The sequence below is a fragment of the Ambystoma mexicanum genome, chromosome 7q (assembly GCF_040938575.1).
Source record: "Ambystoma mexicanum isolate Mex_15411 chromosome 7q, UKY_AmexF1_1, whole genome shotgun sequence".
Taxonomy (NCBI): domain Eukaryota; kingdom Metazoa; phylum Chordata; class Amphibia; order Caudata; family Ambystomatidae; genus Ambystoma; species Ambystoma mexicanum.
In genome coordinates this window covers 1,134,189,861-1,134,202,243 of record NC_090941.1, presented here as the reverse complement: position 1 = coordinate 1,134,202,243, position 12,383 = coordinate 1,134,189,861, and the positions used below count along the sequence as shown (strand labels likewise).

At 51.6% G+C, this 12,383-nt stretch overlaps 1 long non-coding RNA gene across 1 annotated transcript; it reads right to left on the bottom strand.

Annotated features, from left to right (window-relative positions):
- Window positions 1-501: 501 nt before the first annotated feature.
- Window positions 502-8,733, bottom strand: LOC138528688 (uncharacterized). Its single transcript, XR_011284206.1, has 2 exons — window positions 8,170-8,733; window positions 502-3,252 (listed from the first exon to the last, which is right to left on the bottom strand). It is a non-coding gene; the product is annotated as an uncharacterized lncRNA (long non-coding RNA).
- Between the last annotated feature and the right edge of the window lie 3,650 nt (window positions 8,734-12,383).

The following is a 12,383-nucleotide window of genomic DNA, read 5'->3' as shown; positions in this document are numbered from 1 at the left end:
TCAGCTCTAGCTGCAGCTCATCCTCCTGCACCTTCCGCCCTCTCTGCACCGCCTCCAACGTCACCCCGCCCCGTCCCTCCGCCATCTTCAGCTCTAGCTGCAGCTCATCCTCCTGCACCTTCCGCCCTCTCTGCACCGCCTCCAACGTCACCCCGCCCCGTCCCTCCGCCATCTTCAGCTCTAGCTGCAGCTCATCCTCCTGCACCTCCCGCCCTCTCTGCACCGCCCCCAACATCACCCCACCCCGTCCCTCCACCATCTTCAGCTCTCGCTGCAGCTCATCCTCCTGCACCTTCCGCCCTCTCTGCACCGCCTCCAACGTCTCCCCGCCCCATCCCTCCACCATCTTCAGCTGTAGATGCAGCTCATCATCCTACACATTCTGCTCTCTCTGCACCGCCTCCAACGTCACCCCGCCTCGTCCCTCCACTGTGGGTGCGATTTCTCGCCGTCCATAACCAGTACAAGAGGGACCCTGCAATAACTCAGACAGAAAAGAGCCAAGTTAACATTACTTTATTAATGCACAAGCATTCGCGAATGGGCAGCAAGTTCAAACGTCTCGCAAAGCAAGTCGTCAAAGTGCCGCCCTTTGCCCTGCACATCGTGGTCCTTTTATACCCATCTGTTTTACATTGTCATACATTGCTGCACATAGATTATGTCCACCACAAGGCGGTTCCTCCCAGTCATGACTTTGCATCAAGGTCAACAGTTCAACATCTGCTATTGTGGTTTCCTGTTATCTGTTATTCGCTCTCTCTCGTGCCCTTCTGTGTATCTCTGTGCACGAGGCTGTGCTTACTCATTCCTTCCCCACCCGTAATCTGCAGATAGTTTTAGCAGGCTCAACATGCTTCGACATACAGTGACCAAACACAATTCTTCTGTTAAAACAAGTTCTTGCCAGGTCAGCAGGTCTTAAATGTCGCTGTATAAAGAGAAGGCCTCTTCTTTTAACAAAGGGTACATTCTTTTAACACATATGGTGATTAGTACAAACTCCAAGTGTGAGCACAACATTACATATGTATGCGTACCTTCAATCCACCCTTTGCTCACACTTGAGCATCAATCTAAACCTTCCTAGCATAAGCAGATGGCAGGAAAGCAACATCATCACATACTGTATGTACCATAATCTTCTCCAGGCCTCCCATGTCAAAAAATTCCTGTTGTACGTGGCTTTTATCCATTGGATTTAGGCGCGTTATGCTGGAAGAACACATGGAAACACAGCACGACACACATACCGGGAAACATTGGATGCAGAGACAAATTCCTACAACTATTGCCGCTAGAACCAGTATAGGCGTAAGAAGTTGCCATCCAATTTCTTTCAGGAGCTTCATCCACCAGCTATCTCCTGACCCTTCCTCCTGGTGGATGCTATCCGCCACTTTATGCAGTTTGTTTACTCCATCCAGGATTCCTGTACTCCCTTCTGGTATGTAAACACAGCATTGGGATCCCACCAAAAAACAGACTCCGCCCCTTTCTGCAGTGAGTATGTCTAAGACATACCTATTTTGGAGAGCCACTAGCCGAATTGCTTTCATTTCATAAGTGATGTTTTCCATTAGGTCTGCAGATTCTTCGATTACGAACTCAAGGGCCCTGCTTAGCTTTTGGATTTCTTGACTGTTCATAAAGATGCCCGCTGGAGGAACCAGGACCCCCATCAGATCTATAAACGTTTCCCATCCTGTAGGTTGATACGTAGGAATTTTTGGGTTTACTGCTCGTTTATTTCTGCTGTGTATTTCTTTATGCAGAGTAGACGGGGCATATACCATCACAGCCGGCATTATTCTGGCTATGTAACATACCCCAACAAAATCTTTGGCTAACCACAAATAAGCCCTCTTGTTACAGACGTAGGCATGTCCTTCAATCTGTAACAATCCCTTTGTGTAGTTATTTAGATTCACCATTTGACTGCACCCCGAGATCATTCTTTGATTACCTCTTGCGCTCCTCTTAAAACATATATTCTTTGGCCTAAACTCTTGTGTGATGGTGATAGGGGGAGGAGGTTCTCTTACTATCTGTACCATAGCAGGTGCAAGCCCGATTCCCTCAGTTTTGATTTTATAGCGTATCTTTTCCTTTAGAAGGGTTTTGTTCTCTCCTCTAACATAACAAGCGGTATTTGGTATCATGTATTGCTGTGCTGACACTATTCTCATGTAAATTAATGTACACCCGGCATCCTCAGTAACTGGCGATGCGTACACTGGGATGCCTTCACTGCTATGTCGGGGCATGTGGGTGCAGATCCAGCAATCAGTTTTATTCACTACCCCATATGTTGTGTTTATTATCTTCACGTATTCATTTTTAGCATAGTCTTCCGGGTCGTGTTGGTCATAGGCATCTCGATTCCTGCTCTTGACCCAATCTGTTCTCCCTGTTTCATTTGACTCGGGCAATAGGTTCTTTAATTCATATCTAGATGGATGTTCCAGATACCAGAATATTATGGCAAATGCTATTAGTACTACTATCGTGCATACAGAAAACAAAATTTTGCCTCTTGTGGTACAAACTGGTATTTTCCTCTTACCTTCTGTGTTTGAGGAGCATACACTTATCCGTTCAGGGACTAAACCAGCATACACGGGTGTAGACATAGTTCAGTATATGGCTCAGTATACAGCGTATATCAGTTGCAACCTAGCGATATAGCAATATCCCCTATTTAAAGCACCAGTGTCCTTATTACTCTAATAGTGGTAGGTCTCACTGAAAACCTTCATCCGATCTGTCCCACGTCTCGCAGTGCCTGTCCCAGGAGGGGAACGCCGAAGGCCCTTCAGGCTACAAGCCCGTCGTCTTCAGTAAGGCACAATTCTGCTAAAACCAACAAGAGAGTCCAAATGTTCATCTCCCTAATGATCAAAGTTCAAAACAGTGTCCTTACACGTTGCTTGGCACATACACGTCACGGGATCGGAGGCGATGGGCACACCTGTCACTGGCATCTGGCAGTACACTTGCAACCTGCGGTTTGTCGGTTCCCTTTTCTGGAGGAATCAATAGTGGCAGCGTCTTCTTGACGTGATTCACGTGGTACCAGTGCGGTTTGCCATCAACTTTTACCGCAGTTTGTGTTGCGAGGAGCACCTGAAACGGGCCTCTCCATCTGGGTTGCAGTCCGCTGGTGTGATCGAAGGCTTTTATAACAACCCAGTCACCGGGCTGCACGTCGTGACCTTCTCCTATCAGAGGAGATGGAGCTACTGCGTTCACCTGTGCATTAATAGAAATCAGTCTATTAGTTAACCCAATACAGTACTGTTGTAATGCAGGCCATGCTTGCTCAGACAATCTCTTAGGTGATTTGGGGGTCCCAATACTTGGTGGGCGCCCCATAACAATTTCGAAAGGAGATAAACCATGTGTACGCTTAGGCATAGTACGCATACTCAATAATGCAATAGACAATGCATCCGGCCATTTCAGTCAAGGGCATCCAGTGTTTCAATATGCATTGTGCTGTGGAGGTGGCACTATTGTCCCGCAGGGGATATGCTTCCACCCATCCTGAGAACCCACATTTCATCACCAAACAGTAGGAATGTTTATTTACAGGCTCCAGCTGTATAAAGTCCATATACACCACCTCAAAAGGGCAGGTGGGTAACTTACTGTGGCCCGCCGGGGCCGGTACACCTTTCCCCACATTATATAAAACACATATTTCACATTGTTTTGCCCATTGGCGACAATACATTCCCAATCTTTTGTTGTACCACACAGTACTTAAAACTTCTTCCATAGTTCTTGCGTTAACGTGGGTTGGACCATGAGCCACGCTCACTATCACAGGTAAGTATGCGTCAGGTAGTACCCAGGTGTTCGTTTTGGTATGTGCCCATAGCCCATCTACCGTCTCCTCATATTGATCATCCTTGTGCCAAGATAGTCTTTCTTCAATGGTTGCATCTGCTTGGATTTCCTTTACGCGCTCCTTCGTCCCTTCCATAGTCACATCCCTCCCCACTATGAGCTGTCGGGCTTCCCACCGAGTGTCCCTTGTGGCAGCTAGTTTAGCCATCTGGTCAGCCAAAGAATTTCCCTGCGTGACATAATCCAGTGTTTTTTTATGCGCTGAGCACTTCACTACGGCCACCATTTTGGGCAGCGTAAGGGCTTGCAATAATTCAGCAATCAATCGGGCATGTTTAATAGTATCACCTTGAGAGGTTAAGAAGCCACGCTCTCCCCAGAGTTTACCAAAACTGGAAACCACCCCGTGCGCGTAGGCTGAATCAGTATAAATTGTCACTTTCATGCCGCTGCTTAACACTAATGCTCTAGTTAGCGCAATCAATTCTGCCGCCTGCGCCGATTTCTCACACACTTTCCCACTCTCAATCAACTGTTCCCCTGTAGTTACTGCATACCCTGCTGTTGTCTCCCCATTTGGCAGTTTGAAACAGGAACCATCACAGAATAATATACCCTCATTATCAACCAGCGGGGTGTCTTGCAGGTCTGCTCTACCCTTAGTGTGTTCTTCCATTTGAATCACACAATCATGCCTAATGTCATCAGGTGAGGTGGGCAAAGGAAGCAGTGTCGCTGGATTCAAAGTGTTACACCGTTCAATTTTTACATTACTGGCAAACAGGATCATCTCATACTGTGTGAGTCTAGCTGTAGTCAAATGCTGTGTATGCACTCTATTCAGAAGAACATCTACCGTATGTGGAACCTTTACTGTTACTTCACTCCCTAGGATGAAACCTGCACTTTGTTTTAGGGCTGTCGCTGCTGCAACTACTGCTCTCATGCATGGGGGTAGGCCTCGAGCTACTGAGTCCAGAGTGCTAGAAAAATATGCACATGGTCTCTGTTTACCCCCTTGTTCCTGTGTCAAGACTGACACAGCGCAACCTTCCTGTTCATCAACAAAAAGGCAAAATCTCTTAGTATAATCAGGTGTGCCTGTTTCCAGCTCCCGTGTCTACCAGACATCTCAAGTTTCGGTGGGGGCCGATCCTAATAGAGGCATAAGGCCCCCTTTGGTCTATAGGAACCTGCACCACTCCCGCTATCTCATTCCGGCATCCTCAGGACATATCGCTTGTGTTATCCTGAAAATCATTGTTATAGTATACCCCTTCTCCACATTCTTCACCCTGGCATACACCTTGTACTTGTGTCGTTTGTTGTGGCTGATACAGTAGATTGGGGGGAGGCGGGGCCGGCCAGGGAACATCCCCTCTTGCTTGTCCGTCAAAGGCATTGGGTTGAGGGGGTTTAAACATTCTATTGTCTTGGTTGCCGTACCCACCAGTCCTATTTCCTGGGGCAAATGTTGTCTGTGAAGGGGGCCGTACGCCCCTTCCTCTCCCACCACTCTGGGGACACTGGGATTTCCAGTGTCCGGGTCTCTTGCAGAAGGCACATACATCTTGGGGTAGCCCATCCCTCCTCCCATATAGCGCACCTCCTTGCACTGTACCTCTTCCTGTCCCTTGGCCCCCTATCATGTTGCTGCTATAGCCCTGTGACGGGCCGTTATTATTGTAGTTATACCTGCCTTGGGGCCCTTGATGCAACTGTTGCATCAACACTTTGGTTTTTAAATCCTTCTCTTGTCGTGCCTTTTGTTGTCCCTTCACTCTTTCCCCTCTTTCGTAATACCTAGCCATTTCGAGGAGATCCCGGGGGTTCCTAGTCATCCATGTACTTTCTGCCCTCCTAATGTTCTCCTGAATTGGCCCGTGGAGCCCCTCTACAAAGTTTGTGGCAAAGTACCGTTGGCCCGTTTCAGACCCTATCTCTAGCCCACTGTGCGCTTTGAATGCTGCTTCATAACGCAGAAAGTACTGTGCTACTTCCTCACTTGCACCCTGTATCACAGCGGACAGTTTCTCCACATTCACATCAAATGGGGGTAACACCTTTTCTAGAGCCCTCAGGACTGCCATGCCATGCCCCCTTAGGGGTTCAGGATATTCCTCATGCAGTTTTCTATTTTTGCTCGCATCCATTACATCTTTCCATTTTATTGTTTCATTGTCTTTGGCACGAAAGGGGGTCCATATTTCTTCTGGGACAATGGCTAACAATATGTTATCTACATCCTCTACGGTAAATAACCCTGGTCTGAATAACTTTCCCACTTCTTTGTAGAATCCTGCCGGGTCTATACGGGGGTCGGGGATGGACTTGGTGATATGCATTAATTCAATTCGGGATAAAGGGACATACACATAGGTGCGCATCATGTTACCAGTGGCTGCCTCTATGGTGGGTTGGCACTCTCTCATTGGCATTAATAGTAACTTTTCCATGTCTGTTTGTTCACTTACAAGGGCCTGCGCTGGTGGCGAAACAGAGGATTGATGACTAAGAGCTTTCTCTTTTATTTTTTTATAATCTTTTAATAGTTTCTCCACCTTAGCCATCCTCCATTCTTCCGCCCCTGAATCATCCACTCTTATATTAGGTAGCAGTTTCTTATCCAATTCAGTCCTAATCCTATTCCACTGGGACACATACCTAGGCTCCTTTTCCTCTTCTATATCATCCACCCTAATAAGAAGATATTTAATTACGTTTACTTGTATAGGCCAGCCAAGGCCCTCCATCAGACTCACCAGGGTGGACATGGACTGCGAGTGTATGGATGCTATCATACGATTAGCTACGTTTTGGCCCGCCTGGTCTGCATCTTTGAGTTTAGCCTCTCTTTCCCTCACCTCTCTTTCCCATGCCCTCTTTTCCTTCTCCCATTCAACACCGCCCCTTATGACTTCCGCTATTATGTCGGACATACATCCCCATAACTGAACACTGGACGCAGTCACTGGTAGTAACGCGACAGCGTCCTGATATGCTGAGGGCAGATCCGCAGTACTCTGTCCTCTCAATTTACAGTTACCCTCATGAAAGGTATATAGTTTAGTGGCCACTGTCCTAAATTCCAAAGGTGTCAAACGCCCCAATTGGTCCCGTAGGCTGTCATTGAGGGGTGTGCCATACAGCCCGGTCATAAGGATTTGCAAGTCTCCATCTCTATCCTTTTCTACAGTAGTCGTTCTCCTATGGTCTATCAACCTATCTGGGTCCCCATACTTCATTGGGAATTCCACCCTTTCACCCTCACTGTCTGCCGGTGGAGCTGTAGCTCCTGGAAACAATAATTCAGTCGTTGTTTGTTCTGCTTCTAGCCCTATCACATCTTCATATCGAGGCACCGGCACGGCAGGATACATACCCCCACTGTTCTTAATCATCATATGTCTATCCAACTGATCTAGCCTCTCACCCTTCTCTTTTATCTCTAGATCATGTAATTTTTGATTTACCGTTCTCTTCTGCTCCTTTGCTTTTTGTTTATTCTGAGCATTGCGCCTGCGCATTGCTTCTACCCTCCATAGTCGTATAGCCTCAAACTGTGCGGGTCTAACCCGTCTTTTTACTAACTCTATTTCTACTTTGGATATGCGGTCCACATCAAAGGACCCGGTGTCTGGCCATTTATGCTCAATCAAATCTTTTGTGTATTCGGACCATTCTTTTAAGAACAATGTTGAATTCAATCCATGTTTAATCAACATATCAAATGCAGGGGTTCCTTCAAGAGGGGCATAGTGTCTCTTGCCTATACCACTCTTGCTGGAAGCCGCTTGACCCATTTTGTTGGTATACCGCAATTGCCTAAAACACTCACCTTTCCCAAATATGCACCTATTGGCTAACAATAATAATACATCCTCCTGGCGTATCTAACATATCATATCATCATTTCAACATTACTTCTTCATAGACGGGCTTACCACCGTCCTCTTCACAAACCCTGAATCATTATTCCCTTATTCCATCATGCATCCGTCCATACCACTTATCTTAAGGGTCCCGCCAGAGTGTTCCGGACCCGAAGGGCGACAGCCTGCTGTTCCACCGCCGACGGAGCCGGAAAAACAAGGATGACGCGTTGGTTGCAATCAAAGGTGCGGATTCAGTTGTTGGGGCCCCGTGATCAATTCCTTCTCCGGTTCCGCCGCGGCGTTCCTCACCCAGTGACGGACTGTCGCTCCTTCGCGTCCCACTTCTGACACCAAAATTGTGGGTGCGATTTCTCGCCGTCCATAACCAGTACAAGAGGGACCCTGCAATAACTCAGACAGAAAAGAGCCAAGTTAACATTACTTTATTAATGCACAAGCATTCGCGAATGGGCAGCAAGTTCAAACGTCTCGCAAAGCAAGTCGTCAAAGTGCCGCCCTTTGCCCTGCACATCGTGGTCCTTTTATACCCATCTGTTTTACATTGTCATACATTGCTGCACATAGATTATGTCCACCACAAGGCGGTTCCTCCCAGTCATGACTTTGCATCAAGGTCAACAGTTCAACATCTGCTATTGTGGTTTCCTGTTATCTGTTATTCGCTCTCTCTCGTGCCCCTCTGTGTATCTCTGTGCACGAGGCTGTGCTTACTCATTCCTTCCCCACCCGTAATCTGCAGATAGTTTTAGCAGGCTCAACATGCTTCGACATACAGTGACCAAACACAATTCTTCTGTTAAAAACAAGTTCTTGCCAGGTCAGCAGGTCTCTTTCTAGTTTGCAATTGCTATTCATATATGGCCATTAAACGCCACCGTATAAAAGAGAAGGCCTCTTCTTTTAGCAAAAAGTACATTCTTTTAACGCATATGATGATTAGTACAAACTCCAAGTGTGAGCACAACATTACATATGTATGCGTACCTTCAATCCCCCATCTTCAGCTTTAGCTGCAGCTCATCCTCCTGCACCTTCCGCCCTCTCTGCACCGCCTCCAACGTCACCCCACCCCGTCCCTCCACCATCTTCAGCTGTAGCTGCAGCTCCTCGTCCTGCACCTTCCGCTCTCTCTGCACCGCCTCCAACGTCACCCCGCCCCGTCCCTCCACCATCTTCAGCTCTAGCTGCAGCTCATCCTCCTACACCTTCCGCCCTCTCTGCACCGCCTCCAACGTCACCCCGCCCCGTCCCTCCGCCATCTTCAGATTTAGCTGCAGCTCATCCTCCTGCACCTTCCACCCTCTCTGCACCGCCTCCAACGTCACACCACCTCGTCCCTCCACCATCTTCAGCTCTAGCTGCAGCTCATCCTCCTGCACCTTCCGCCCTCTCTGCACCGCCTCCAACATCACCCCTCCCCGTCCCTCCACCATCTTCAGCTCTAGCTGCAGCTCATCCTCCTGCACCTTCCGGCCTCTCTGCACCGCCTCCAATGCCACTGCACTCCGTCCCTCAACCATCTTCAGCTTGAACTGCAGCTCATCCTCCTGCACCTTCCGCCCTCTCTGCACCGCCTCCAACGTCACACCACCTCATCCCTCCACCATCTTCAGCTCTAGCTGCAGCTCATCCTCCTGCACCTTCCGCCCTCTCTGCTCCGCCTCCAACATCACCCCTCCCCGTCCCTCCACCATCTTCAGCTCTAGCTGCAGCTCATCCTCCTGCACCTTCCGCCCTCTCTGCACCGCCTCCAATGCCACTGCACTCCGTCCCTCAACCATCTTCAGCTTTAGCTGCAGCTCATCCTCCTGCACCTTCCGCCCTCTCTGTACCGCCTCCATCACCCCACCCTGTCCCATCTTCAGCTCCAGCTGCAGCTCATCCTCCTGCACCTTCCCCCCTCTCTGCACCGCCTCCAACGTCACTCCGCCCCATCCCTCAACCATCTTCAGCTCTAGCTGCAGCTCATCCCCCTGCACCTTCCGCCCTCTCTGCACCGCCTCCAACATCACCCCTCCCCGTCCCTCCACCATCTTCAGCTCTAGCTGCAGCTCATCCTTCTGCCCCTTCCGCCCTCTCTGCACCGCCTCCAACGTCACCCCGCCCCGTCCCTCTCCCATCTTCAGCTCGAGCTGCAGGTCATCCTCCTGCACCTTCCGCCCTCTCTGCACCGCCTCCAACATCACCCCTCCCCGTCCCTCCGCCATCTTCAGCTCTCGCTGCAGCTCATCCTCCTGCACCTTCTGCCCTCTCTGCACCGCCTCCAACGTCTCCCCGCCCCGTCCCTCCGCCATCTTCAGCTGTAGCTGCAGCTCATCCTCCTGCACCTTCCGCCCTCTCTGCACCGCCTCCAACGTCACCCCACCCCGTCCCTCCACCATCTTCAGCTCTAGCTGCAGCTCATCCTCCTGCACCTTCCGCCCTCTTTGCACCGCCTCCAACATCACCCCACCCCGTCCCTCCACCATCTTCAGCTCTAGCTGCAGCTCATCCTCCTGCACCTTCCGCCCTCTCTGCACTGCCTCCAAAATCACCCCACCCTGTCCCTCCACCATTTTCAGCTCTAGCTGCAGCTCATCCTCCTGCACCTTCCGCCCTCTCTGCACCGCCTCCAATGCCACTGCACTCCGTCCCTCAACCATCTTCAGCTCGAGCTGCAGCTCATCCTCCTGCACCTTCTGCCTTCTCTGCACAGCCTCCAACGTCACCCCGCCCCGTCCCTCCCCCAGCTTTAGCTGCAGCTCATCCTCCTGCACCTTCCGCCCTCTCTGCACCGCCTCCAACATCACCCCACCCTGTCCCTCCATCATCTTCAGCTCTAGCAGCAGCTCATCCTCCTGCACCTTCCGCCCTCTCTGCACCGCCTCCAACGTCACCCTGCCCCGTCCCTCCACCATCTTCAGCTCTAGCTGCAGCTCATCCTCCTGCACCTTCTGCTCTCTCTGCACCGCCTCCAACGCCACCATACCCCGTCCCTCCACCATCTTCAGCTGTAGCTGAAGCTCATCGTCCTGCACCTTCCGCCCTCTCTGCACCGCCTCCAACATCACCCCACCCCGTCCCTCTCCCATCTTCAGCTCTAGCTGCAGCTCATCCTCCTGCACCTTCCGCCCTCTCTGCACCGCCTCCAACGTCACCCCGCCCCATCCCTCCACCATCTTCAGCTCTAGCTGCAGCTCATCCTCCTGCACCTTCTGCCCTCTCTGCACCGCCTCCAACATCACCCCACCCCGTTCCCCAACATCTTCAGCTCTAGCTGCAGCTCATCCTCCTGCACCTTCCGCCCTCTCTGCACCGCCTCCAACGTCACCCCTCCCCATCACTCAACCATCTTCAGCTCTAGCTGCAGCTCATCCTCATGCACCTTCCGCCCTCTCTGCACCGCCTCCAACGTCACCCCACCCCTTCCCTTCGCCATCTTCAGCGCTAGCTGCAGCTCATCCTCCTGCACCTTCCGCCCTCTCTGCACTGCCTCCAACATCACCCCACCCCGTCCCTCCACCATCTTCAGCTCTAGCTGCAGCTCATCCTCCTGCACCTTCCGCCCTCTCTGTACCGCCTCCGTCACCCCACCCTGTCCCATCTTCAGCTCTAGCTGTAGCTCATCCTCCTGCACCTTCTGCCCTCTCTGCACCGCCTCCAACGTCACCCCGCCCGTCCCTCCGCCATCTTCAGCTCTAGCTGCAGCTCATCCTCCTGCACCTTCAGCCCTCTCTGCACCGCCTCCAACGTCACCCCGCCCGTCCCTCCGCCATCTTCAGATCTAGCTGCAGCTCATCCTCCTGCACCTTTCGCCCTCTCTGCACCGCCTCCAACGTCAACACACCCCGTCCCTCCACCATCTTCAGCTCTCGCTGCAGCTCATCCTTCTGCCCCTTCTGCCCTCTCTGCACCGCCTCCAACGTCACCCCGCCCAGTCCCTCCACCATCTTCAGCTCTAGCTGCAGCTCATCCTCCTGCACCTTCCGCCCTCTCTGCACCGCCTCCAACATCACCCCACCCTGTCCCTCCGCCATCTTCAGCTCTAGCTGCAGCTCATCCTCCTGCACCTTCCGCCCACTCTGCACCGCCTCCAACGTCACCCCGCCCAGTCCCTCCACCATCTTCAGCTCTAGCTGCAGCTCATCCTCCTGCACCTTCTGCCCTCTCTGCACCGCCTCCAACATCACCCCACCCCGTCCCTCTACCATCTTCAGCTCTAGCTGCAGCTCATCCTCCTGCACCTTCTGCTCTCTCTGCACCGCCTCCAACGTCACCCCACCCCGTCCCTCCACCATCTTCAGCTCTAGCTGCAGCTCATCCTCCTGCACCTTCCGCCCTCTCTGCACCGCCTCCAACGTCACCACACCCCGTCCCTCCTGCACCTCCCGCCCTCTCTGCACCGCCTCCAACGTCACCCCACCCCATCCCTCCACCATCTTCAGCTCTAGCTGCAGCTCATCCTCCTGCACCTTCCGCCATCTCTGCACCGCCTCCAACATCACCCCACCCCGTCCCTCCCCCAGCATTAGCTGCAGCTCATCCTCCTGCACCTTCTGCCCTCTCTGCACCGCCTCCAACATCACCCCACCCTGTCCCTCCATCATCTTCAGCTCTAGCAGCAGCTCATCCTCCTGCACCTTCCGCCCTCTCTGC